Source organism: Taurulus bubalis (genome assembly GCF_910589615.1).
Source record: "Taurulus bubalis genome assembly, chromosome: 4".
Lineage (NCBI taxonomy): Eukaryota > Metazoa > Chordata > Actinopteri > Perciformes > Cottidae > Taurulus > Taurulus bubalis.
The window spans coordinates 30,059,297-30,086,240 of NC_136592.1; the positions used below are offsets into that span (position 1 = coordinate 30,059,297).

Genomic DNA, 26,944 nt, shown 5'->3' on the forward strand with positions numbered 1-26,944 from the left:
CATAAACCCGTGCACTTTCACTCTCTGCAACCCCATAAAATGAAGGAGAGGTTTTATGAGCTATGGCGGTGAGATGGAGAGGAGTACTGGAGTTTTAGGCAACATTTTGGACCTTTTAAACTATATTAATATACTGACAAATCAATACATTATTAAAATATTACAATAAACTTGATTATTAAAGGTAATTATTGCTGCCAGGTAAAATAGTCATACCGGTGGTATTCTCAGTGCCGTTTTTCCTCAAAATCAAACTGGTGTCTATTTTTTTCTCGTCTCAATACCAATAAGGAAACACTTTTGTCTATATCTTTACCCTCTTGCTGTTTGAAGTGTTTTCTATCATCTTTATCATCATCATCATCATGGCACACTGGATACGAAGAGCATGCCCTCTTCTTTTTGACAAACCTGGCGCACGCATTATATCCACAATGCAACTCGGCTGCCGATCAGAGAATTGGGTTTCTTCTGCTACTAGCTAACGTTGCCTTGAGCCGTTAGCCTAAAGCAGAGATGGAGAGCGGGTCTGGTAAGCTCACTTCTTTCTAACTCCACACCTTCACATTTAATTCATTTTCAAACTTGCAGTCTTCAGCCCCAACCAACGCTGACTCAGGTGACATCACTAGAGCAAAGTTATTAGACCTCATGCACCTCCTTATGGAGCCACAAAAACCTCCCCTTTACACGGTGTGCCATGAAAATTGAAAAAGAAAAATGAAATGAGGAAAATTAAGCGAGTCATTTTAATTAACCTGACCAGAAATGACCAGTCACTCACAGGGCTCTTAATTTAAATTTCATTTTGCTGATGGACAATGTGTGAAAAATACTTCATTAAGGCCCTAAAGAGACTGACCTGCAATGAGGGGTTGGAGATACGGATACAATCCTTCACAGCATTGACGTATGAAAGTTAGTTTATTCACCTTATACAACGGTAGAACGGGGCCCACTGGCACATTTGTCTTAATAAAGCCATATTACACAAACTGGGCAACCTTCGGTCATGCGGACAAATTCATTTTCCATATCCCGAGAACCTGCACTCTCTTTGGTGAAAGGGCTCTCTCAAAAAAGAGATTATCCTGGAAAAAAGTAAATAATTTGATAAATAAATCCTACAAAATAAATACCTGACAAATCACGTTACTTTATCAAAAATCATACAACATTGCCATAGTTACATTACTCAAAAAGAGCCAAATTTGCATCTCCGAATCTTTCCTGCAACCACTTAATGCAACCAGTTATTAACTTCAAACTCATTCAAATGCAGCTATGTCAGCGTCACACGCGTTACACACCTGTGACTGCATCCTCAGTATGTTTGTCGCTGGTATAGTGAGGATTTTCCTCTTAAATTATTTTGTCAATAGCTCTAAGAAAGTCTCATATTCGCAAATTCAAAAACGCGTCCAAGATCATGGGAACGACTTCTTTGCCGTGAGTGAATTGTGACTAAGGGTGGATGTTTCTTTTCATCTTTCAAATTGGATAAAATGTATTCCATTCAAACCTATTTTTAATGAGATCTAAGATCTCAACCCCCGAGGTGCAGCCTGACTCTTCTTTTGCTGTCGTCTTCCATCTGTCGAGATGAAAACAAATTCTCGTTGTTTACCAGTCTTACATGAGGATGTCTAACTCTGCAAGCTGATGTAAAATTTATCCAGGCTACTCTAAGTATGCATGAGGATATTTTTCGTCTGGAGGGTCTGTTATTGTAACAGAGCTGAGCATGCAGCTTCCTTATCCTAGTCCAGTCAACTGCTAGCTAGTCATTGCAGCAGAAGGATGATGGTGGCCGATTGATTGATTTGATGCTACATTTCTGTCTGTGGTTATGTCACTGTCTTTCTCCAAGGCCTTCCTCTGACGGCTGACTATTCCTTGAGGTATCTCACGGAGCTGCGCAGAATAAATTATCTACCGGCGAAGTTATGGCATTTCCTGGGATTATACGACAGATGACAGACTCATTCGCCCTCCATATCTCTTTCCACCTCTTCCTCTGCTGATACAAAATTTAACTTTTGCTTAAGGAAAGAAAAAAGTGTAGACGCACGGTTCAAAGAGCGAGTCCTACAGAAGGTTATTTAATATTTTACGCGAGGCGGCTCGAGGGAAAGCAGCTCTCTCTGCGAGTGTGCATCCTTCTGGCGAGCGCTCTGCAAACGTGGAGACAAGTATCTGTGACATCTGTGGCCAGAGCGAGGGCTTGTTGTTTTTACACTGACACCAGCACCTGTCATCACATCATCGGCTTCCTGGCAAGGGTGCCAACTGCGGGGATGGAGGGTGAACTTGGAAAATGGATGGCAAATTCAATTTCAGCACAATATACAGCGGTAAGACAACATTGCCTTTGAGGGCTGGGCCATCACACTTTTAAATGTCGATGGCGTAATGACGAATAAGACGAATACGATTATCGGATATTTTTAAGAAAGGAAAAGGCAGGGATCCTCAATGTTGTCAACTTTACACTGAAGGCTAAAACCATTCACTTGGTTTTCACTGCAGAGACAAGAAGTCCTCCTGTGACAAGCAGACATTTTCCCCGAAGAGGAAAAAATAACAAATCACATTCAGCTTGGCAACCATTGGCACATTGCGCAATCTCCCTCCCATGCCTGACCTAACACCTGAACCAACATCCAGCTCCATAATGTTGTCAAAGCCCTCTGAGCTTGACGGAGATAAAAACACCTCATATAGGAGACGAGCGCTGGAGAGTCAGAGGAAGAGGCTCATTTATTAAGGGCTTTTGTTTTGTGCTGCTGCTCCGCCCGAGTGCAGAGTGTGAGGAAAGGTCGTTTTGCTCCTCTTAACACATTAGCATTTAAATAGCATTATATCTGCACAGAGTATCACTGACAGCCCCCACTCTTCCACTGGCCCAGACCTTAACTGGAGTTGAAAACAAAGTTAAAAGATAATAAAGCGCTGGACTAGACTGAGAGATCAAAGGCGTGCGACCTTCAGACTTGGCAGTGGTGAGCATGGTGGACTAAGTGACAGGCGACTGTGAAAAAGAGTCCTCATGTTGAGGCAACACATGAGAGACGTATGATGGCTGCCTTTAATGTTTTGCATCATTGATAAGATCTGTCATTTCTGAGTTCACTGGCATCAAACACACTCAACCGCTTCAGTGCTTTAATTTGGTTGTGTTTCTGCCCCCTGTGGAGAATCTGAACACTTGAAAACATCTGTCATGTTCATTTTAATCCTACATGCTTTTAGATTAGCTTAAAATGTCTCCACTGTCAAAAGAATGTGTGGAGCGGTAACCAGAATGGTTCAGAACACATTTCCAAAAAGCTGCCTTTTCTAGTTATTCCAGCAGCATCCCGTCCAACTGGCACACCCCTTATACTCTGAGCAAAACAAATCGATGGAGCAGCTTTCTTATCCGTCTCCCAAAGGTTAAATGCAGTCTCCCCAGAATTCTGGCCTTTCTTTAGAAAATCAAAGGAAGGGGAATTGTATCCTCAACCCTCGGGGCAAATCAGCAATGCTCTGAGCTATTAGATCGGGGAATGGGGCAACGGACTAAGAGGCAAAGGAGAAAATCTGTCAGCTTTGCAAGAAACACGATATCCACCATAGCAGCTGATCAAAATAAGGCCCCAGCTTATGGCTCTGGAGGATATCCTGCTCACTTGTCCATCCAAGTGACAGCACAGCACGGTTCATGCACACATTTCTAGTGTGGATTCTGAAACTGAACCCACAAGCATTTTAATTGCAAATGCAATACTCAACTAACTGAGCCGTTTCAAACTGCCACCGCAATTGGGAGCCAATCACTCGTCACTGATATTTTTTCTCATGGACCATCTGTCTCTGGCCGAGCGAGACGCCTAAAATGGCTCAAAAACTCTGTTCCTTTCGTGTTTGCTGCTATGACGGAGTATTGATGCTGAGACATGAGGTGGGAAACAAAGAGTCTGTGGATTACTTTGTGCTGTGTCAGCACTGCGTGTGTCACGAGGACATGCATGTTCGCAAGGCTGCTCATGCAGTTACACCACGGGGGAGGACCTGCTCTTACGAGTGGCCTTAAATCAAACTGGGAATTCATGCTGGGGTGATGCAGAGCACAGCCAGTGTGACTGAACCTACACCACAACAATAATTCACACAGTATGCACCTAACACAATGAAACAATCTGCTAATCACAGTTGAAACTGCTCTTTCACAGTGACTGTACATCATGTTGCTTTTGACTAAAGTCCCATTGCATGAATAGAGATATCATCGTCAACTTGTTGCATATCTAAGAAGATGCACTGTTTTTGCATATGGGGAATTGAGACCCTTGCATTTACTGGGAACTCTTGCCAAGTTCTACAACTATTTCCTCGAGAAAACAACTGCAGGAAACGCAGATGTTTAGATTGTTTCTGCAAAAAGACGACCACATCGCCTGGAATCCTCAAACAACTCCGATACTGCAACCGCTACATTTTGATGTGAAAAAAAGCTCAGCTGTGTAAAAAAATATATTTTTGTAAGTAACGGTAAATACAGGATGCAAGATAGCTCCGAAACTCAGAGTGCATGTATGAATACACATACAAGGAATTTGACTTGCATTGCTATCAATATATATAACAAGGACCACAAAGCTGTACAAATAGAAGGTGAAGAATAGACAGGACTATCACAATTATGTAGAAAAGACTACATATTCCCGGGAGGAAATAATCACATAAAACATTTAACGCTAACACACAATTATGCGAAAGTTTAAAGGTGCATAATTAATTATGTGTAAGAACTGGCGACATGCTCCAAACAAATAGAGGAGCTTCCCCTCACAACTGTGTCTATACAATCTAAATGTACAGTCATCAGTAAAAAAAAACTACAAACTAACAGCAGGGCAAAGATACACAACACTCCACCAAACTGCTGAGACTCAGAGTAAAAATAACAATTGTATAAGTGTGGCGTCGGCCTATATTGTGTTTACTGTGCCACTCCCCAGGTTCTGTGTGGTCCGTGTACGTTTTTTGGTTTATTGGATTAAATCCAAAGTGGCCAAAACAACAAACAACGCATTGTAATTTTGTCTTCCTCTAGCAAAAGTGGGGCGTCGGCTCCGGGGGACGGGGCGCCGGCTCCGGGGGACGGTCCCTCGGTTCGCAGTTAGCTGCATAGCAACTCGCATCCAGCAGCCAGTGGGAACCTCAGCGCCGGGGTCTGATTCCGGGGGTCTAGAATGCTCCAGTGACTCACTATCGCCTCGCGGGGTAGAAGTGCTATTGCGAGACAGGAAGGGCCGAGATTTCAGTGGATATCTGAATAACAACACAATACATACACGTCTTTGACATGTTGATGATGTCAGTTCATTTTCTGGAATGCTTTCAACTAAAAATCTGGCCAGATCATGTATGGCCTCTATGTGTCGCCTCGAGCGGCTCCTGTTGCACCAAGCTGCATGTGGCTATTCTTACACACCTGAGAGTGCTGTCTGGATGTGACAGATGTCAGAAAGTGAGACCCTCGCCAACGCCCCTCACCCTCCCCGGCAGTCAAAGCCTACAACCCACTATCTTTCTCCCAGCAGGGGGGAGGTTTGCCAGAGGGATGGATTAGAGGAGGAAAACTAGCAGAGGTATTGTCTACCGAGCTTCTGTAAAGAACAATAATGATTAAGCGGAGACAATTTGTGTGTGGCTGTATTGTGTCGGACACCAGGTGATACAGATTGATTCTGATGTGAACAGGACTATAGCAGCAGATATGCATATTCCTGTAAACCCCTCCAAAGAGCTCGGCACACAAGTCTATCAGCCGTCGCCACTAATCTCTTCAAAAATGATTAGGCTATTGGCAAGCTGTCCTAACAAACGTAAAATGGCAATTTCTCTTCTCTAACACCCAATTTCACCAACAGAGTGGCGAGCTGAAGGCAGCTATAGTATTTAGCCGCAGAGAGATTACGGTGGCCAGATAAGGAGAAGCCGCTGAATGGCTGAATACTTATCGTGAGTTCGCTAATGATGAAGTGCGTTATCTGTGCTGCGCTCAGCGCTCCTCCTCAGCTCTCTCTCTCAAAGTGGGGACGGAGCGATAGGTGGTAGAAAGAAATTTAATATAGTGTCAGGATCATCGTTCCTTGTTCCTCAATACATTTGCGCTTCCCAAACTTTCTGGTTCCTCTGTGGTTTTGGGGAAATGAACACAAAAGGCTGCATTGGGAATTTGTCCATCTCATATTCAACGTCGCAACAACAGGAGCAACGGTGTCAAATTGCATTGCAATCTTTGAATCTTTTCATATTCAAGCAAGGGTATCCTCAATCTAAATCTGTTTCAAAGACCCCATTTCATTTACAACAGCCACAGAAATTGACTTGGAGTCCAACAATGCCGCCGCGCAAACTCTTGCCACGTGTGGTAGATTGCATGGGCTTTCATTTTACATGGTAGAATCATCCAGCGCAGCTATCCAGCTATGAATAAATCATGCTGAATGTGAAATGCCAAAGGAAAAGCCCTGTGAGTGTGTGCATGTGTGTGTGTGAGACAGAGAGTAAGTCACATCTTATGTAACAGCGAGGACTGCATTCTCAGGCAACTTGTTAGAGGAAGCCTCAGAACTGTTCCTGGTTGCCGTAGCAACACGCTCTGAAGTTCCCATCCCTTGCTGTCTTTGCAGCCAGGGAGGAGTTCAGGACAAAATGAGAGATAATTTGATATTGTCAAACTTATTATTCGCGGGGCTTGACGTAAAAACAAACACGCATGCCAACGGAGGCTATTTTTTTTTTTTTTTTTTTAAGAATCTGATGTTTTTCAAGATGGAGTCAGCAGCAGTAGCTTCGTTCACTGACAAGACGGGAAGGTCCACACCAGCCCCTCCATCCCCAGAGACAATCCTATCACAGAACTGATTTTAAAAAACACTACAGGTCCCCCGGGTCCCCGCAGCTATCCACACTCCTCAGCCTGGAGAAGACAATTGAAAACCTTTCCCCTCTAATGTAATTTTCCTCTCTACAGACCACAGCAGCCCAGAGAGCAGAGGGTGGGGGCCGGCCCAACGGACTTTTGGGAGATAGAAATGATACAGACGGTCCACTTCAGATCCTTGTCTCTCATTCGCTTGTTTCAGTCTCAGTCAGCCGGAACATTAGACGCACAAAGTCAATCAGTGCATTAAATGAGATGTTAATCTGGACAAAATCTGATCAGAGAAATTAAGTGAACTGGTATTATTTGAGGGTGGGAAACAATTAGTACTGTATGACTTGAAGGAGTCAAATACTCGTAGGTTCAAATGCCACTCACGCTTATGTGCACACAGACACCCGATTAACGCCACGTTGATTGGGATGGAGGACGGTTTGCATGTCGCTCTGGGGGATGAAGGTGAGCGTGGACATATCTGAGAGTAAAATGTAATTAGTGTAAGTGTAAGTGGTGTTTTACTGGCCCACTTTCACAGCGGTGAAATGAGAGAAGTGCTATTGACAGCGCCCTGGGTGCACCGAAACGCATCGTACAAAAAAGTGAAAAGTATTTACCAGCCCAAAAGCTGCAGCAGCCAAACAGCAGATAGAGCCGCTCCATGGAGTTGAAGTGATAAACCTGTTGAGCGATGGGCTGTGGAAAACTGCCACTATTATGAAAGGATTCTCAAACTGGAATCTGGGACCCACAGGGCACTCTATCAGGGGGTCCACTAACTGATTTGCTATACAATTGCATCATTAAAAAGTGCATATCTACAGAAGGGAATTAGCACTTACTGAAAGTCTGCTTCAGATAAGTATGTTTAAATATCTGGATTTATTAGGACTATGCCAGTCTTGTAGTTCTGTAAATTTAGTCCAGATGCAATTTGATTGAAATTTACAAATTTGTCATAAAGGATTACCTAGTTTCATCTTGATCAACATGATTCAAATTGATGTGTTATTTGCCACCATGAAACATGCCTGCAGTATTTACTTTGAAACGTTTTGTAATACAAATAGTTCCCCAGACGGTCACTCAAACCAACCATTCTAGTAATAATTGAATGCAGTGAGAGGGCTGATTTAGTTTCCCTCCAGATCCAACACAAGTGGCAGTAATGGGACGAAAGGTGATGAGGAAAACCTGGATATCGGCTTTGAGCACAGCCAGACTGGATCGGAGTCAAGGCAGCTGTCACCTGCTGTTTGAAGTGTGCAGCAGAAACGACAACTGAAAGAAACACACACAAAAGCGAGGAAACACATGGACAGCGAGCGTTGAGCTTGCTTGCCGACAACCCGAACATGTTTCCCATTTTACGTTTACGTCCCTACTCCCTACAAACTTCCTCCTTCGTATTCCCGTGGGTCTGACTGCAGCCGCTTGGGTGAATCTCATCGACAAGCCCCTTTTTGAATCTAAGCGAGGGGAGCATGTGTAAAAAGTATTGTTAGGAACACTCAATGGAGAGGACACGGCTGGGAAGCTGCACATCTCAAGATGCAGCTGGAGTTCAACACTGCTCTCAAAGCCATCTCTGACATCATTATTTGTAAAGCGAGTGGAGCCACAACAGATGTCCATCCCCTCCATCCCCTCCATCCACCCCATCAAGACTCTCCTCGTACGTTCCCTCCCAGCTTTGAGCTGGAGGTCGCTTAGAAATAAATGCTCGCGGTCATCACAGCGATGACCAGAGTGTTTGTCTTTGCCTGGGGCCGCACACAGCGAATGCGATGTCACAGTCGCACAGATCAGCAGCCACCAGCTGTGTCCTTATTCAGGGACCTGATCCTAGGAGGTCCCTTTTTCTAGACTCGGCACATCTAATTTCTAAGGGCTCTTCCCAATGGGGTTTAGAAACACTGCCTTCCAGCACACATCATGTGTGCATAAGCAATTAGCAAAAACGATTCATCAATTAAATCAAGAACACAATATTGTCAATGCTTTACGCCAACAGCATGTTATAAAATGCCCTCGTCAACATGCGACGTTGAAATTTCTAATATGATATGACCCTATAGTCTCCTCTCCAGTATTTGCATCCCTGTAATTTTTGACAGTTTTCCTCATTGTTACCATAATCTATATTTTTTTAATTACACATGAACAAAATGTGGATTTTTGTTGTTGTATTTATTGGTATGGACGGGGAAATTGCACAACATCTTGGTGCTCTGTTCCTCGACTGAAATCAATTAAAGTGCTTGCGATATCCCGCCCACTCGCATCTCCATATCCAACCAGGCGAGCCCCGGAGGGTAACCGACGCATCGTTGCATCACACTGCTTCCTGATTGGCCTCTAATGCTCGTCCTTGAGGCCCGGGCTTTTGGAAGTCTCCACCATGTGATGTGTACGCACGCTGCAAGTGAATGAGCCCACGACAATTACTTCTCAGCGAGCTTCGAGGATCACGATCCATTGATGAACGATTTGGATAACATAGCTCTCATTTTCTTTGTGCCTCGAGCTCCTCATCAGAGATACGACACAAGTCTGGGGAAAACACAAATTACAAAGTGTTTAATGTTTGCAGGTGTGATTCCAGATCAACAAACTGTTGCATTCAGTGAAGTCTGTGTGAGCGCACGTGATCGAACTGCGAGTGAGAACAAGTACTGGGAAGAGAGATCGAGATTCCTCAACATTTAAAGCAACTCTGTCCCCGTCATTCAACAGCGAGGCGGGATAAAGTCAACAGGCTGTGTGAAAGAAGCAACGGAGGAAAGGTGAGGAGAATTAGCATATAACAAGGTGAGATAAGGCGAAGCGTGCAGCAAGCCATGCTTATGATGGATTAATGCTGTTTTGCATGAGTTAACTGGGAATATATGAAACATGCTGTGAATCTGTTTCACTCAATGGTCAATTTAATAAGATTTAATATCTAATTATCTTTTGCTTGTCAGACTGTAATGCCGCCTAAACGTGAACACTGAGAGGTGTGTGATTTAATTGATGCTGGTCTCCTCGTTCCGCACTCTGCTAATGCCATGGGTTTTGTCAATCTGATTAAGGCAATAGATAATAACCCATTACCTGGAGTTATTAATGTTGTGTACTCTCATGAAGCATCACTCACTAAGTCCTATTGGGCTGCTTGGTGCAAAACTTGATCACAAACAGATAGGGAGGAATTGAGGGATGCATTTGTAAACACTGGCTGTGGCTCCATTAGGTTTACAGGAGGGATGGTCCACAGAGCTGCAGTATATGAGGATATAAAGTGAAATGGTACTGGGACTAATGAAAGCATTTATGGGCTTTCACATCACCTTGACGGGATACTTTAGGGTCACCAGATACGTGACCTCATCTGCTCCCGTTTCTCTCGGTTGCCCTCTTAACAAGATGCACTTTTGAAGTATTAAAAAAAAGAGTTTTTCTACCTGAGAGGGAAGTTTGAAAGTTTGAACTCTTGAGCTCTCCTAAAATTCTCACAATTTTGAGATGTAATGGATCACCAGTAAAGTGGTAGATGGCACACTGGCAATGATGTTGTATCTCATCCTCCTTATTTGCAGAAACTATTAAACAGGAGATGATTGTGGTGTGAAATTAACTTCACTTAGTAACAGAGTAGTTCTAAAGCAAAGGTCAAACCCACATGCTCTTTCATTTAATGATCAGAAATAGTTAATCCATCACAACCACCTCCCTTTCATGCACAATATCTCCAAAGACATTACATATTCATCCTGAAGGGGTGTAACACATTTCATCCACTGCCATGCAACAGTTGCTGAATGTATTTCCCTCAAAACCATCATGCTTGAACCTGCTGATGGCGCTTAAGGAACCGCATGGAGGAAAGTCCCCAGGATTCATCCTCTGGGGACCATGGACATCTGTCCCGAATTTCATGGCAATCCATACGTTATTTATACAGTGTTGAACACTTTCATCCATTGGGCCATGCAGCTAGCGAGACTGAAAAAAGACATTTGAAGACGTCGCCCATGAGCCCCGGGAAACTGTGATGGATCTTTATCCTCAGTTACTTCAATCATAGATAGATAGAATACTTGTTACATGCAGCTCTACTTTATCTAGAAGCCCAAATGAATGTACTCTCAATGTCTGGCAGAAACACATGGTCCCGTACGAACCCACCTCCACACCTCCCACTGTTGAATAGAAATAACATCAATAATAATAATTATAATAATCCCGCTTCCATCAAGCTGTTGTCACTGAAGCCGCGCAGCTTGTGTCATCCCACACCAAAACCCAAAATCAACCTCTCTGATTCAGAGTGAAAGAAAGCGAAATAAAGCCTGAAGGAGCTCTCCTCCTTCCGGACAGAGGGTCTCATTATAGCCGTCAACACGTTTGCTGCCGGAGTTCAGTTGTTGCACCTCAGTCAGACGCAGACTGGTTTAAAACCAGTATAGAGACGTCTTCTGTGTTCCAGAGGGAAATACCAGAGGTCACCTTGCCTGTACAGAGGCGCCGTCACGGCCGACAGTGATGGATGTTTTTTTTGTTGTTTCTTGAATGAACGTTATGTAGGGCCGGCTGTCACAGCGTGCAGTGTTTTAGAATGACCCCCGAATTAAGTATCTCGCCTGCACTTCAGGAGAGATCAAAGAAATGCAAGACGGGCTTAATTCCACCTCCATGTGGTTCTTGCCGATTAACCCGAGACCTGTCGGCCTCAAGTAATGTGACTATAAGTGCAAGTAGGCAACAGGGTGTGCTGCGTTTCAGTAAAAGACATCTGATGGAGGGCCATGAGCTACGGCATGCATCCATCATCCCCGGCGACACAGCACCGCTTCCTGCCACGGAGATCAACCCAACGTGACCTCCGCTGAGGCCAGGTGAGGGATGAATGTTTCATGAGGGCCACACCAGACCCCGGCATTGTGTCGGTATGAGGACCCTTTGGGGGAAGTGGGGGCTTTTAGGGTGAGGACACAGTACACACTATTAACCTCTCTGATCTTGGATTATTGCCACGTCCGACTAATGCCGGTTATCACACACACACACACACACACACACACACACACCCCCGGCTATTACGTCCCGAGGTTAGCTTGCTGAAGGAGGCGCGGTGATTGAACACAGTCGGTGACAACAAAAGGCTGCACTCATTCCTCTTTTCAGACGCACAGAGTGAATTTCCCCCGGACAAAAGAAGCCAAATTTGAAGCAATCACAACGACCCTTTTTGACGAGATTCACATCCCCATCGGAGGCTCCATCTTAAAACCTACTGCCCCCCCTGTAGTTAATGGAGGAATCTCAGCGCAGTCTCACCAATAAATCATTTCCAAACGAAACACTTCTCCATGTGTGGGAAGATAAATCATTTGTGAGTGAATCAGTCTCAATCGTGGGTGATGACGGGGAGGGGAAAGTAGGGTTTTGCTATTTTGTCATAATTGTTGCAGGAAATAATGGCAGTCCCCTCCAGCAGTTCATGCTGTGAGTATTGTTCCTCTCTCCCTTGTTTATGCTCTTTGAGGGAGTCTTTCCTCTTGAAAACCAGGATGGTGAGTGGAGGGGGGGATGTGTTTATTTTTAGCAATGAAAAGTCTGTCTCCAGCTCCAGGGCTGCGCCTCCGAGGCACGCAAGCATGCCTGTCATGAATGGGAATGAGCGGTACTGTTAAAGATGTGTGCGTTTTACTAAAGCGCACTTTTTAATGATGCAAAAAAGAAAAACACTGTGCGTTTAGAAGTTTGGAAAGCTGGCAAGACCTGGCTCACCAGACACAAAGTGCCAACATTAAAAGAAAATTTGAGTCTCCTGTTAGTTATTGGCCTGGAATATTATGTAATGTTTGATACTGCAGGATCCAGTTTTGTCATAGCGATAATGGCGATGTCGTTTCCTCAGCATCATTACATTTTCCTCGCTAAACTTTTGGTCCTCTGAGCATATGTGTGTTAATGTTAGCCCGACTGGAGGCAATGAACTCTGGGCCGGTGGGAAACCTGTCTGACTTGCTCAACTCATTTTGTGCTCACATGAGTTGCACTGAGGTTAATAGCTAATAGAGGTGCAGACAGAGTGGTCGCTGAAGTACGACATAGCGAGATGTACATGTACACAAACACGTCGTTATTAAAAAAGTGCATTTGGTACATTACCGGTGATATCATGGGTTTTCACATGAGCTGTGAGGGTTGTCTCCCGCCATTAGGAAAAGCAGGGGTAGAATAGAGACGAAGAAAAATAAGCCTTATTTCCCGCTGGCTGACACGCTTTCCAGAATCCAAAGTCTTTCCCCCAGTGGTACTGAGCCAAATCTGGCTAAATGAAGAGGCTGCAGAGCATGATAATGTGATTTTGGTGCAAGCGCGTGAACTAGAGAGGAAAAACACAGAGGGAGAGGTAGTGTTTGGCATTGAGACCAGCGCATCCTTGAATCGAGTGAAGAAATAGCCTCAATGTTGTTCGGTAGGGTGTTTGTTGTATTCATTATCTCCCACGTCACGGGGATTCAGTGTCACTGAAAGACTTACTGTCATAGGGCACAGGGGACTGAGTCTCCGTGTTACATAAGGAGATTGTGCTTCTCTGTGACCTCAAGCTGTTTGAGCTTATCAAGTTGTAAACAATGCACCACAATAAACTGATGAGCACTATGTCATCCAGCCACGGCCCTGCTTGTTTTATGAGCTGCTCTGCCAGCACAATGTCAAATGTCAGCGCCCGTCGATTCAGTTAGGAATGGAGAGAGTCGACCTTGCTGCAAAACACATAAAAGCGCTGGTGATGCAGCAGGAAATGCTCAAGAGGTGGAACTCTTTGCGGTGGACTTCAGGTGGGTGGAAATCGGAGTGTTCATGATTCAGCCGTGCTGCAGCCTGACGGTAGCCATCAGTCTCATGCTCTCCCGATCCATTCTTCTATCCATGAGTTCTCTGAGACTATACATAGCAACGGTCTGCTCGCTATTCAGTAGCAAGCCAGTGCGCCGTCTGATTACTCTGGCCCTGTCTAACGCTTGGCTGGCCATGCCACGCATCTACGGGGACTTCCTGAAATGAAAGTGCGGCAGTGGACGTCGAATTGTAATCAGAAACCAATGCGGGGCTTAAATACGGAGGGTATGCGGGGCTCTGTAATTACAAGCATCTCTCAGGTGGTGTGATTCATTTCTGCGGGGCTCCTATACGCACGGGACCCCTGGATCATATAGGCCAGGGCTGACTATAAAGAGAGAGAGAGAGAGAGAGAGAGAGCCAGTAGAAGCCTGATGTGAAATGATGACATTGGTGGTCCAGTAGGGAATTTGTTATTATAGTAATTGGTTCTTGTTGCTGAAATATCTGAAGAGTTCATGCCTGACTGGGTGGAACAAACTAGAGAGAAATTCCCACCTTTGCCCCTGAGTGTGTGGAAGGGGAACAGAGGGAAGGAGAAAGATAGCAAGAGGCTCCCAGAGGCCAGGTTTGGGGTTTAAATAAGCAGCTCTGAAAGAAGCAGCGCCTGGTGGGAGAAGAGCGAGGCATTGATGACCACAGCAGCGTGAGGCAGTGGACACACTCTTATTAAGAAGAGGACCAAGGCAGGACACAGCTGTACTGTGGAGATGATTACCTGGCCGATTTTCTCAGTATTCTTTTTGGCCTTTTTTGAGTTACATAATGCATTAATGCAATTAAACTGTGTGAATGAGGCAAAACGAGAGAAAGATTATATGGAAGTGAAAGAACAGGAAAAATGAGTCAGACAAGACATTGTACAAAAGTACTGGTGCCCCATTAGAGGACTTTCCTTCCTGAATCCAAATGGTTTATTACGGCTCCATTGGTTGATGGTTGAAATAAAAGTTTTCAGATTGGTAATATTACTTGAATCAAGTATTCTCTGTGTGAATCCTTTATCCCGTTTACTAGCCCTGGATCAACTAAATGGACTGAATTGAACACTTTACTGGTGTTATGTAAGTGCTTACTGGTGTTTAATATAAACACAATAGCAGAAATCATGTCAATGTAGTCTGCTGAATAAGTTTAAAATATGTTTCTGTGGCATCAGAAATAAACCGCATAAAGAATAACAAAAAGCAAAATGTATTTTGGATTCACAATCATTTCCCCCTTTTTCTACTCTACCAAACTTTAACTTCAGCTCGCTTATCAAAAGTGTATCTTTTAAAAGCCGGATAGCAGCTCTCAAGCTCAGTTATGCTTTAAGATTTAAATAATAGAAAACATTGAGAAGCAGCTGAACCTGACCAATCAGCAAACTACAGGGATTGTTTAGAGCAGCGGTGGCTCCTCTCAGAAGACAAAAAGAATATAATATATATATATATATAATATAGTTAACTCAAGAGCAAGATAGACCTTTGTCACATTTCAAACATAACTTTCGTGTTTCCTCCTATTTTTCTTTTCATTCTTGCCAAAAGTGTGTCCATCTTGTAGTCTACATGTCCCTCTTTCTGAATACATCTTGCAAAGCACTGTGTGCTAGTTGTTCCGCTGTGAATTTGTGCCGAATATCCCGAGGTCGGTCGGTGGTTTTATCCAATTGTCTATTCTCATACCAGCAGCTAATCCAAACTCAAAGCATGTTGTATTCTTTCCTATGCTAAACCCCATCCACATGATCAAGTGGAGTGTTTGGCATTTAACTGCCATCATGAAATGGGAGCTGAATGATTTCTGCACCAGGAGCAAAGTGATGACCCCCAGCCAAATTTGCCTGTGGGAGCATTCCTAGTAATGACGCTGTTTGCATGCTGACGGTCAGTTGATCTTGTTATCACCCTCAGAGTCCAATAAAACCACATGAGCTAAAGCGAAGTTAGACGCAGCAATGAATTCAAAACCATCGCTCTCGTTTTATTGACCGCATTCCGCCTCAGAACATGGAGCTCATGGGTGATAACGATACAGATATTTGGAGATGTATTCATCAGTGAGTCATCTCGCTGAAAGAAAACAAGTATTGCATTTGTGCCTACAAGCTCTCGCTGTGTTTTTTAAATGAGTCATAAATGGGAGCATTCGCAAAAAAAAAAGCCCATCCAAGACATTCCCCTCTGAGTTGGTTCAAACTTTCCCCGTTGTCTCTGCTGCTCATCAGTCTTTTGCCTGGAGGGATGTCAAGCTTTCCCGGTGCTATCCCAGGATTTCTCTGAGCTGAGCTGCTCTGTATGCGCTCCCCTGCAGCCATTACAGCCCAATCTGGACAGCTTCTCACCTGGGAGAGACACACACACACACACACACACACACACACACACACACACACACACACAGAGAGGCAAGACTCCTCCTCCCACTCGCAGCCTGATTGGGAGTGCTGGGGGATTCTCTTGTCACACAATACTGACCGCAGTGGACTGGAACTAAACTTGCGCTCGACTCCCTGCGATGTCACAAGTGCACACGAGACCCATCTTGTCAGTAGCAGTAGTGTATAGCATGCCGTGAACTTACATTTACGTTTGCATGGCTGCAGATGTCATGTGCTGTTGTAAACAATGCAACTAGTGGAGGTGGCAAGGTGCTCAGTGTTGCCAGATTGGAAATGACGAAGTATCGCACCAAAGGCTCAAAATGGTCGTATTTGGAGGATAATTATCGCTGAGATCGGTCGACCAATGACAGTTCTCTCTACAGTCAGAGCTCGTGCAAGAAGGTGGAACGTAAGGGAGATACCATTTCCAAAACTTGTAAGGGGGTAATAACTAGTTTGTGAAAGACCCAGAGAAACACGAATATCCAACGAGGCAAAATCCCGGACGTTTTTGGAATCGAAAAGAGGACATGTCCGGGAAAAAGAGGACGTCGGGTCACCCTATGCAATAGCATCAGTTATATCTGGCGGAATACTTCTACATTAAAAAAAAAAAGAGCAAAGTACGGCACCAACGGCTTTTCTTCATGGAAAAGATGAGTTAGATTGACAGAGGGTTCACCCAATCACCTGCAATGTATTTTTCCCAATGGCGACTTCTCAGATGGTTCGATTACATCGGATAAGAAAGAAACCACCTCTGATTCAAAGATCTCTCACCAGCTCTCTCTGGTCAGGTGTCTGTATCTTCGCCTTCTCGTTACTCTCGCCACTGATTTTGCCGTTCCTGGTGACTCAGAGAGTCCCAGATTGATGGCGGCACAGTGTGAGAAAGAGAGAGGTGCTACATTTCAATCTCCAGAACAGATACATCCCCTTAATGTCGCTAGATTCGATGACATGTAATATCTGAGGGCAGTGCCAGCTATCTGCCACAACTTTCTCCCCCGTGGCTTCCTTCATTATGAAGGCCCGATAAGATTTTATATGCCGCATACCTAACTAAAAGGGTCTCCCTGAGCCATCAAATGTACTGAAGGGTAATATTAAGTATAAAAATATCAAAGCGGGGGACTAAAGCATCAGAAAAGTGTGTGTTGAGTGACATTAAGTGGTGGTTTTGTAGCTCTCTGTATGCGTCCGCGACTCGAAAGAGAATGAGGGCTCGAGAAAGCTGAGAGCGCAACTTTGGTTACTTGATGATAAGCTCCAAAAATTGACTGCCTGCTGCACTTTTCCATGCTGCCTGGGAATGACTCGCAGTTTAAATAGCATGGTTTCTTAATCCCACTTCACTGGGCTGCTGTAGGCAATCTTCAGATGTTATATTTTCTTCTCACTCTCCCTGCTCGTTCCCTCTCTTTCTCTCTCCACATGGCTGTCAGTGACATAAAGCTGCTGCTTTGCCATCCTCTCAAACGCTAAGGGGCTGGGAACTATGCTGCAACCCGATGTTGCACTACTGGCCCGTCAGGCCGCTTGGCTACTTGGCTGTGTGTAAAGTATGGAGCACAGCCAGGCACAGCCAGGTCTGCTGGCAAAGGCTGCAGCCCAAGATCTCAGGGCCAAAGGTGGCTGAATATGCCAACTCACGCATCGACAGCAGAAACTGCGGCTTTGGGAGGTTTTAACACACAGTACTAACACGGACATTTAAAGATAATTAAGCTCTTACAGTTCTCACTCAGTGGCACTAAAACCCAAAGTGTGTGTGATTTAAAGTCAAACTGAAAGGAGACTTATTCTCACCTTTAGTGAAGAGAAATCATTATATGGCTACTGTGCATATTGTTGCATTTTTTAACAGAATAAAATCAGATTTGGACATATTTAAGTCTGAGCTTGACAGACATTTGAGGGCTTACGTTGCTAGAAGACACACAAGCCAACTGTTGTGTTTCACCTCCCTTTCAACACGCCTGCAGCAGTGGTTATGCACTGTGAGCACTGGAGACATTTGTCCTTTTACAACATTTCTGAGGACGTTACAAACTATTTTTAGAGCCAACCTCCAGACATTTCCCCAATCATTCCAAGTGCCAGTGACTTTAAAAAGCATCTTCCTTTTTTTTCACTAGATCACCAGCAACCATCACATATGGAAAGTGTAGAAGCGCAGAGTGCATTATTCTGGCTGTTGAGCCTCTGTGCTGCATAATGCACAGCATCAGTACTCCCCTCACACCTGCCAACAAGCCGCCTTTGGACACTGACCTTGGCTGGCGGTCTGGCAGGCGTCCTATTTGTCTAGCCAACATACAATGTAAATGGGTTTCTGAAAATTAAAAATCTATGCTGCCCAATTCAATATAGGACCATGTTTCTGGGCACGGGGAGGAATATGCATTAGGCCGTAACGATATTACGTCTTCCATTCTCCTGAGTAGATAGATGGCCATTGAATACATACAATGCTTGAATATACTACTTTAAAACGGAAAATACGTTAAGATAGAAACGTTACGTTACCCTGATTATGTTTTTTTATCACCAAAATGTAATGTGTTAGCACAATATTGCTCGTAATTGCTTTTGTAACAAAACTGTTGCATTTATAGATTTTTTTATAGGTTGACCCCCACACCTCCACACATATTTATCTCATTGTGTGGAGGTCAACCTATAACACATCTATGAATTCAACAGTTTTGTTACAAAAACGAGCAATACGCATCATGAATACTGCTGGCTACTATGAGCACACAAATCCTTTGTTTTACAGATCACACGTTATTAAATGTAATGATTTGGTTTATTATAAAATAATGCAGACAATGTACAGAGCTAAAGCAAAGTCACTGCCAGACTGTGTACAAATGTTGTTTTCAATAAATGAGTGTAAATATGATTTGAGAGATGTTTGTAAGTTTATTGTACAAAAAGCTAGAAAAGGGATTAAAAGATGTATTTCTATTGTAGGAGTTCAGTTATGGAACAACGCTAAAATGGATGTAAGAACGGTCAACTCATTTTTGGTTTTCAAAAGAATTGTTGAGGGTTACAAGTGTGAATGAAATAATGTATATGGAAGATATATGTATATATTTATTTTATTTTTCTTTATTCCGAATTAATTATCTGATTTAATTGATAATAATAATTTAGGATAGGAATATATATGCATGTTTTGCTTCTACCTATACCTTTTCAGTCTTTCTGTTTTGTATATTATATAGAATATTGTATTTTTACAACAAAATCTGCTTATGTAAACGGATGATTACACGTTGTTATGTTTAAGCAGTTAGCATGTAGGGACAGATCACGTCTCAGTTCAATACCAATACAATAAATAGAGACTTCAGGGACTTTTGTAAAATGAAATTAAAACCACATTTTTCACCAAACTTGCACAATTTGCGTTTGGCACAAAGAAGGATGAATTCCTTTACGGGAATGAACCGATGGACATAATCCAAGCAGCAGTTATGTTTCCCATCAAAACACAAAGAACCGATTAGTAGCATTTAAATGTAATTATAAGCGGCCAGGTGGCCCACTCACCCTTCACTCACCCTTCACCCTCCTTCTCTCTCCTTCTCTGTCCTCCTTGATGCATCCCACACACTTCCCCTCCCTCATCCATCATCTCTCTTGGACATATTTTTTTTATCTCGCCCTCACAATGAAGTTCAGGGTCTCGATGACGGCTTGGTCACTGATGAAATGATCCCTCTTACGTTTGCTGTGTGGAAATCTATCAGCAGATGGACTTCTTTTGACTCAAAAACTGATTTCCTTTACTCAACATGGGTAATGCAAAATGAGACTGGCACCACATGGCAGACCTTGAATAGACTTATTCGGAATTTTCATGAAAGGTAATGTATTCTCAGGGTATGGCTCTTCTTAATAATTTCACTTTTGGAGTTTGAAGTCATGGAGTTCCAGTCAAGGGGAGTCAAGTGTCTTGGACTTCTCAATAATGTTTAAGTTAAAGGCCGACCCGTCTATGAAAGTGTCCTCCCCGTCCTTGATCTACATAATAGCTCTAACTCAGTAATGTCTATTCTTTTTCCCTCTGTATTTCATTACAGTGTGTTCTTTTATGTCAGTGCTTTCTCATTTGGGGGACTTTATCTTTCCTCTGTTTGGTGCTGTCTCTTCTTTTATATCATTGCATATTTAGGGCACGCTCCATTTCACCCAACGACCCAAAGAGAGCGGTAACGGATGCATCTTAAAAAAAGGAAAATAACAATAATTTTGGCTGTCTTGCCTGGAGAGTTACTACAGAATGAAAACCAGCGAAACACACATATTCTACTTGAGTTATTCGTTATGCTGACGGAGCAGCTGCTCCTTCAGCATTTCAAAGTCTCACGAGTGCTGATTCTGTACAGTTTGTAGAATCCTGCTTTGTGATTGTCGATCTAAACGGATCCCATCTCTGAGCCGCAGATTAATTACAGTTTAACGTTAACCATCACAGTGTGTAATATAGGTTTACTGACGATCATCGTTCTCCGCCTATATTCAGTAAAATATGCAAGAAGGACATCAGCATTTGTTATTTTCTCGTTGTCGATCCTTGATAATGTTTCATTGCAAACAAGCAATCCAAGGAAGATAGCTATTAACGTTAGCAGCACTGCTAACGGAGGTTCCTTTCGGTTACATTATGATGTGTTCAGGCTCTGTGAAAATGGATGTTGGGCCAAGGTCAATTATAACGTTATCACGATGTGTTCATGTGTAATCTCGTAAAATATAGTGTTGGTGAGAAACTTGAACAAGATAAATATACATATTAGAGATTTATTATGACCTGTTTACACTTCCTCTATAATCAATAAAAACACAATGTTTTATTTCCTACTCAAATTCATTGTGTGTTGTTATGAAGACAAATGATAACATTTATAATAGTTTATGGTTTACACAGATTTTTTGGTCGGTGGCAAAAACATAAATAGCCTGAAGACTTGTAGATCAGAGGCTATAATCAAACAACGAGGGGATCTGTATCTGCCAATATGGATCATCAATGATCTGCAATTAGGATCTGTGGCTAAAAAACGTGATCCGATCCCTGACTCTGATCCAAGGAAACAGGAATTCTTTAAAACTAACTACACTGAAAAAGTCCAATAACATCCCCAATAATCATAAATATCTATTTCATATCATACGGCCTCCTAAAACAGCCTCTGACAATCTTGTGTGTGTTGCCGTTTGGTATATGAGATGTGGGGGTGACACGTTGCCTCTGGCTCAGCATTCTGAACAAAGACAAGGGGACCCTATGTGCAAATGTGCTTGTTTGCACATCAAACTCTCTCCATCCGTCTCCCTCACACATCCTTTCTCTGTGTCTCTCGCAGGACACCAATTACCTGCAAGGCAATAAGGCCTTGGTATGCTGCGTAATTGCTCTTGATTCTTCTCCGACAATCTCCAGAGCAAACAGACTAACAGAGGTAAGGGCTGAGTATCCCATTTGATTCTGAACACCAGTGACAATGTGATGCCTCCGTTTTAATAAAGATTATTAAACGGCACTATTTTGTACATTGAAAAGTTTACTCTACTGAAAGAAAAGAAAAGAAAAGAAAAGAAGAAGTTAGCCATAATAACAAACCCACAAATAATTACCCTCTGACTCTGCAGTTTTCCTCGGCTTTACGCAGCGTTTGAGCATCTTTCAGCCATTTCTTCTGGTTTTATGGCAACTTTGCTGTTTAAGTTTACTCTCAGCTCTCCTCAGTCTCATTTCTAGGAACAGCAGGAGCTGTTTGCAGCAACAACAAAAAAAAACTTTGATATATCCAATGTACGCTACCTGCCCAGGATCTATCGTGGAGCATTTAGCTCCTAAAAAAACACAGATATTTCCCACGGGAGTTGGTGGCGACCCAAACCTAGCTAAAAGGAGAGCAAATATTGGACTTTCTTTTGTCCACACATACAACTCCACATGAATGCTTGCGTTGCACCATATCTGCTGGATGGGTAAACAAGTAACTGTTTAGCAGATCCTCTTTATGAGCTGATACAAAATCAACGTTGTGTTAGCTTCTTCTGCTAGCTGGAAGTGGCTATTTCATGCTGCTTTCACTCAACTATGTTCAATTTAATAAACTATGGTACACTTTTGACATGCACGTGAATAATGTTTTCTTAACGCAAATAAGTCATAAAATATGCCCGACCTAAATAAAATACAGTATAAACTGAGCTAACTTGTGTTTAAACACACTGAGTTAAGGGTTCGATACCGAGTGCTACAGACACAGTGTCTCTCTCTACTACTCTGGTCTCTCTCTGGAGGTATTAGGGACGCCGCACTTCTTCTCCCTGTGGCTCTGTGGCCCCGATGCCCTGTGCAACAAGCAGCAACGCCATGGAGGCGCCTCGGGGGCTCCCTGCTGCCCAGCTACACACCTGTTTGCACACATAACATACTGTACACACACACACACACACACACACACACACACACACACACACACACACACACACTCTCCCTGTCCTTCCCTCAGGCCTCTCCTCTCTCCGCTCTCTGCCTGTCTCCACAGGAAGGTCACAGGCACACAGTTATCGCGCTTGATTTGATTACGTCTTAATCCAATCAAGAAAAGCGGAGAGAGCCCCATTGATTTTTGAGACATAGAATAATGCTTATTGGACTTAGAGGCACATGGTTGATTCATGGACAAGGTTAAGTCCAGGGGGAAATATCATATCTGTCACTGAACATGTTTAAGGGTTATTTCTAGATTCACCCCTCTCACTGCAGAATGCAACCAAAGCTGTCAGCTCCTGTTGTTTTTACAGGTAATTTCGGGTCACTATTGGTTTGTGGGATTGTCAGTAACAGCAGACTCACATATGAAACCCAACAACAGAGAATAGATGAAACGCTTGAGCAATAATGACCAGCTGTAGCTGAGGAAAGGAACGATCATCCCTCAAAATGCAATCCATGCAAAGAGAGAGAGAGAGAGTGTGGCTTGAGGATCGAAATGGATGGAGACTTATGGGAATGATTTGCACTTGGCAATGGGGAATGAGAGTAGTGTCAGAAGTGCATGGACACTCATGGAATATGCAATGAGATGTGTACACAAATTGTAACATTCAGTGAAATGTGAAGCAGAAGCAAGTGTGGTCAGTCAGCACTCTGCAGCCTTCATGCAGTCAATCAGTCAGAGTAACCTTAAATGCATAAAGATGGCCGCCTCCTGGGATACATTTGTTGTACATTCTGAATTGCTTACAGTACAGTAAGGGAAATGAAATTGAATCAAAACCAGGAGGACACTATCTTCATGAACAGTGTATCTTGTTCATCGTTGCACCTAAATCCCGGCCCGCACCGTTGCTTTTGCTGAGATGATGAAGACTGAAGAACGGTGTGTCTGCAGCACAGCGTCGCCCCCGCTCCGCTTCCCACCCTCCCCACACAGCAAAGCAAGAAGCCTGGAAGATGACGATGACAAAAGCTATCGGGGAATGGCGAGGCCCACTCACCTTCTGGTTCACCACACAGTGTGCACTGTGATTCTAAACAAGGACCAAAGAGAGACAACAGGAGATTAATAGAGGCGACACATATGCGAAGGTCTATGTTTGTGCATGCGTGTATGGGAACAAATGCCAGTGTCACCGCCCTTTATATGAAAATATGAACAACTGCTATTCAGGATTCAACATCTCTCTCTCACTCTTTCTCTGTCAAAAACAAATAAAAACATTACATCTGAACAAATAACATGGAGAACAACGGTCTCCTAATGTCCTTGCACAGTTGTACCCATGTGCAATATAATAGAAACCCAGCCACCGTGCATAATATGACCATCAGCCAAAGGCGGTTGCATAAAAAGACAAAATGATGCAGAGACGGGCCTCAAAGGAAAAAAACAAAAAAAACAAATAAGAAATCATATTGGTTTAATTCATCACTGCCATGTGCACTAGATGCTGTGTGCAAATAAATATGAACGCGCACACCTGGGTGAGAGATCTAGACTAAAGCCAAGAAAAATGTATTGATTTGTGATGGCCCTCCATCCATCAGTTTTGGTATTCACATTAGGAAACATCCTTCATTTCAAGCATATAACAGCTCCACATGCATCATGCATGTATGCATTGTTTCCATGCAACCATAACAGCACACTGTACTGTAAGCCTCAACATGTGATTCAATTCCCCGGAGCCAACAGAGTGAAGGCAGCCTCCAAGATTATTTTAATCAAATAAGATTATTAAATGGGTTTTGGTTTCAAAGACTGACACGGGGCATAATGAACAGAAGGAGGACGAAAATGAGCTCTCTGTCCTCAGGCTTTAGTTTTCACAGACGGCCCCAAAAAAGCTGTGGCGTGTCAGTATTTGTCCGTCATATCTGACGCCAAAAGAGGTCAGTTTTTTTTTTTTTTTGCATGCCGAGGTTCTCCTTCATCTTATCACTGCTAATGAGGGGCTTAAATAAATGTGCAACAACCTTGGACTCATGGCTGTAGGTGAGAAACAGTGGGACAGCTCCTTTGATGGGTCAAATCCCTACTGTGCATTCAAACGTAGCAAAACACGTCCATGCAATCTCAAAAGAAAGGAGCGCTGCCGTTTCTACCTCTACTCCGCTGATGACATTGCTCATGGGCAGAGTGCAGCGAGGACAGCTCTTCAGACCAGCGGACGAATGAAAGAGCCCTTTGAAAGGTTTGTTGTCACCGTCAGTGTGGACAGGTTGTGAAGTGTCACCGTCTGGCCACCATCTCGTCCCAGAACTGCCTGCCGGGTTCTTTTTCTGGGCACTGGTGCCGCATTTGACTCAAAAGTCTTCCAAACTTCCAATACTCCTTCTTCTTTGTCTAGTGCCAAAATGCTTTTCTTCAATTAAGTTTCGATCAAAAAGCCATGTCCTAGGATTCAGTTCCCATTGTTATCAGACAATGCTGCGCGCTCACACCGCAGACAGGCGGAGAACACCGAGGACTGAAAAGACAATTCCACTGAGAAATCCAGCTGCTGTTGCCACTTTGCAGAAGTAGGTGCATCGCCCGCTTTCTTCATTTGGATGTCGGTTCTCATGTGCTTTTGTGGGTCGGTGGAGGTTGGGGTCTGTGGGGTTAACCCACACTCACACACTGTGGCCCGCAGTGCACTGGTGAGAATTTACTAGTTTAATTAGTCTTTTTTTTACTTCCCACTCCCTACAGTATAATTCCACAGAGTCAAAGCAATTGGCTCTATTAGTTTGCCCTGCCTGTTTAAATTTAAAGTGCTCTTGAATGTCTTTGTGTGGAGCCCATATTGATCTTGGTCAGGTTGCTATTACAGTATGGGAACTGTTGGGTAATTCTCATTTGCTTTCCAATTGAAGGTGTAAAGTGGCTGCCAGCTTCTAGCTGTCAGCTAAAATTATTATGCTTCTGCTTTTGAGGATAAGAGCAACGGTGTAAATATCAACGAAAAAAAAAATGGCCTCCCTACACCAACATTGGATGCTCACTGAATCGGTTACAATGCAGCTCTGTTACATCCTGTAAACAAAGTAGGAAACCAATCAGGTGAGAACTCAAGATCAGACTGTAGACACAACCTGGCGATGTCCCTCCAGCCACCTGTTTTAGGTTTTTGTGGTGAAATGAGGAGGAATTAATAGAAAACTCATTTCAACTTCCCAAAACCGCTGTTCCTAGTCCAAGGCGAGTGAGCGGGTCGTCTTTAATTAATCACAAAATTGGAAGTTGGATCCCCGTCTCCTTCTGTCCACATGTCCAGTGTTCTTGCTTCCTGCTTTTCGGCGGCCCACTACCCCTAATCCGTAGGTGGAGCTAAATGTATGTACCTATGACGATTGTAATAAAGTTTTTTTAAGAAACAGGTCGACTGACAAAACTTCACCTCAAAATGGCGAAGACAATGTAATTGTCGACTGTCATGTGTTGGTAAATACACACCTACTGTGATTTGTGTCTGTGGTAACATCTGGCCGCCGAGTCTAAGGCAGGCTGTTAAATTAGTGCAGATAAATTTGGCACTTCGGCTGCTGTCCGTGGTGCTGATCAAAGGCTGCTTTGCGGGATGGGAGTTGCACGGTGAGCTAATCCATGGGGGCATAGCAATTGTCGGCTTTGCAAATTGAGTGGTTGTGTGTGTCTGTGCGTGTGCGCGTGTGCCCAAGAAATAAAACGTGCACCTGGGCCGATCACAATGATGTTAAGCTGCTGTATACGAGAACATAATTCAAGGCTCTGTGAGGCTATACCACACACACACACAAGGTAAATGTAGATACTATTACCGTTATCATACTTCTATGCATACAAATATAATCTCAGGACACTAGAGATGCTTTATTGCAGTCGTTTTCAGTGTGCTAGTCTCAGTAAGCATGCTTCAAAAATAGAGCAAAACTGGACTCTGACCTCTTGCTGGTTGAGAGTAAACAAACAGAGATGTATTCACAGGGGTCTGTGGAGTCCCTTTGGTATCAGCCCACCTCCAAACACAACATACACAGAGCCTTGATCTGATAATGTATTCATCCATAATTAAAGCCTTCATTTCCACATTAGCGCGGCTTGCTCACACCTTCCTCGTTGGCTGATCTCTTTCTTTTGCCCTCACTCTTTCCCTCACTCTCCGGTTCGTATGATATGTGTGAGATGCAGGTGCTAATTAGCTCATGCTAAGGCTGTTCTTGGCTTTTTCACAAGAATGCAGAG

At 43.5% G+C, this 26,944-nt stretch overlaps 1 protein-coding gene across 1 annotated transcript in view; it reads right to left on the bottom strand.

Moving 5' to 3' along the window:
- dlgap2a (discs, large homolog-associated protein 2a) overlaps positions 1–26,944 on the bottom strand; it is a gene marked incomplete at its 3' end in the record, with an annotated part of 137,644 nt that overhangs the window by 44,283 nt on the left and 66,417 nt on the right. Inside the window, exon 2 of the mRNA XM_079216823.1 lies at positions 23,736–23,768. The remainder of the gene's footprint in view (positions 1–23,735; positions 23,769–26,944) is intronic.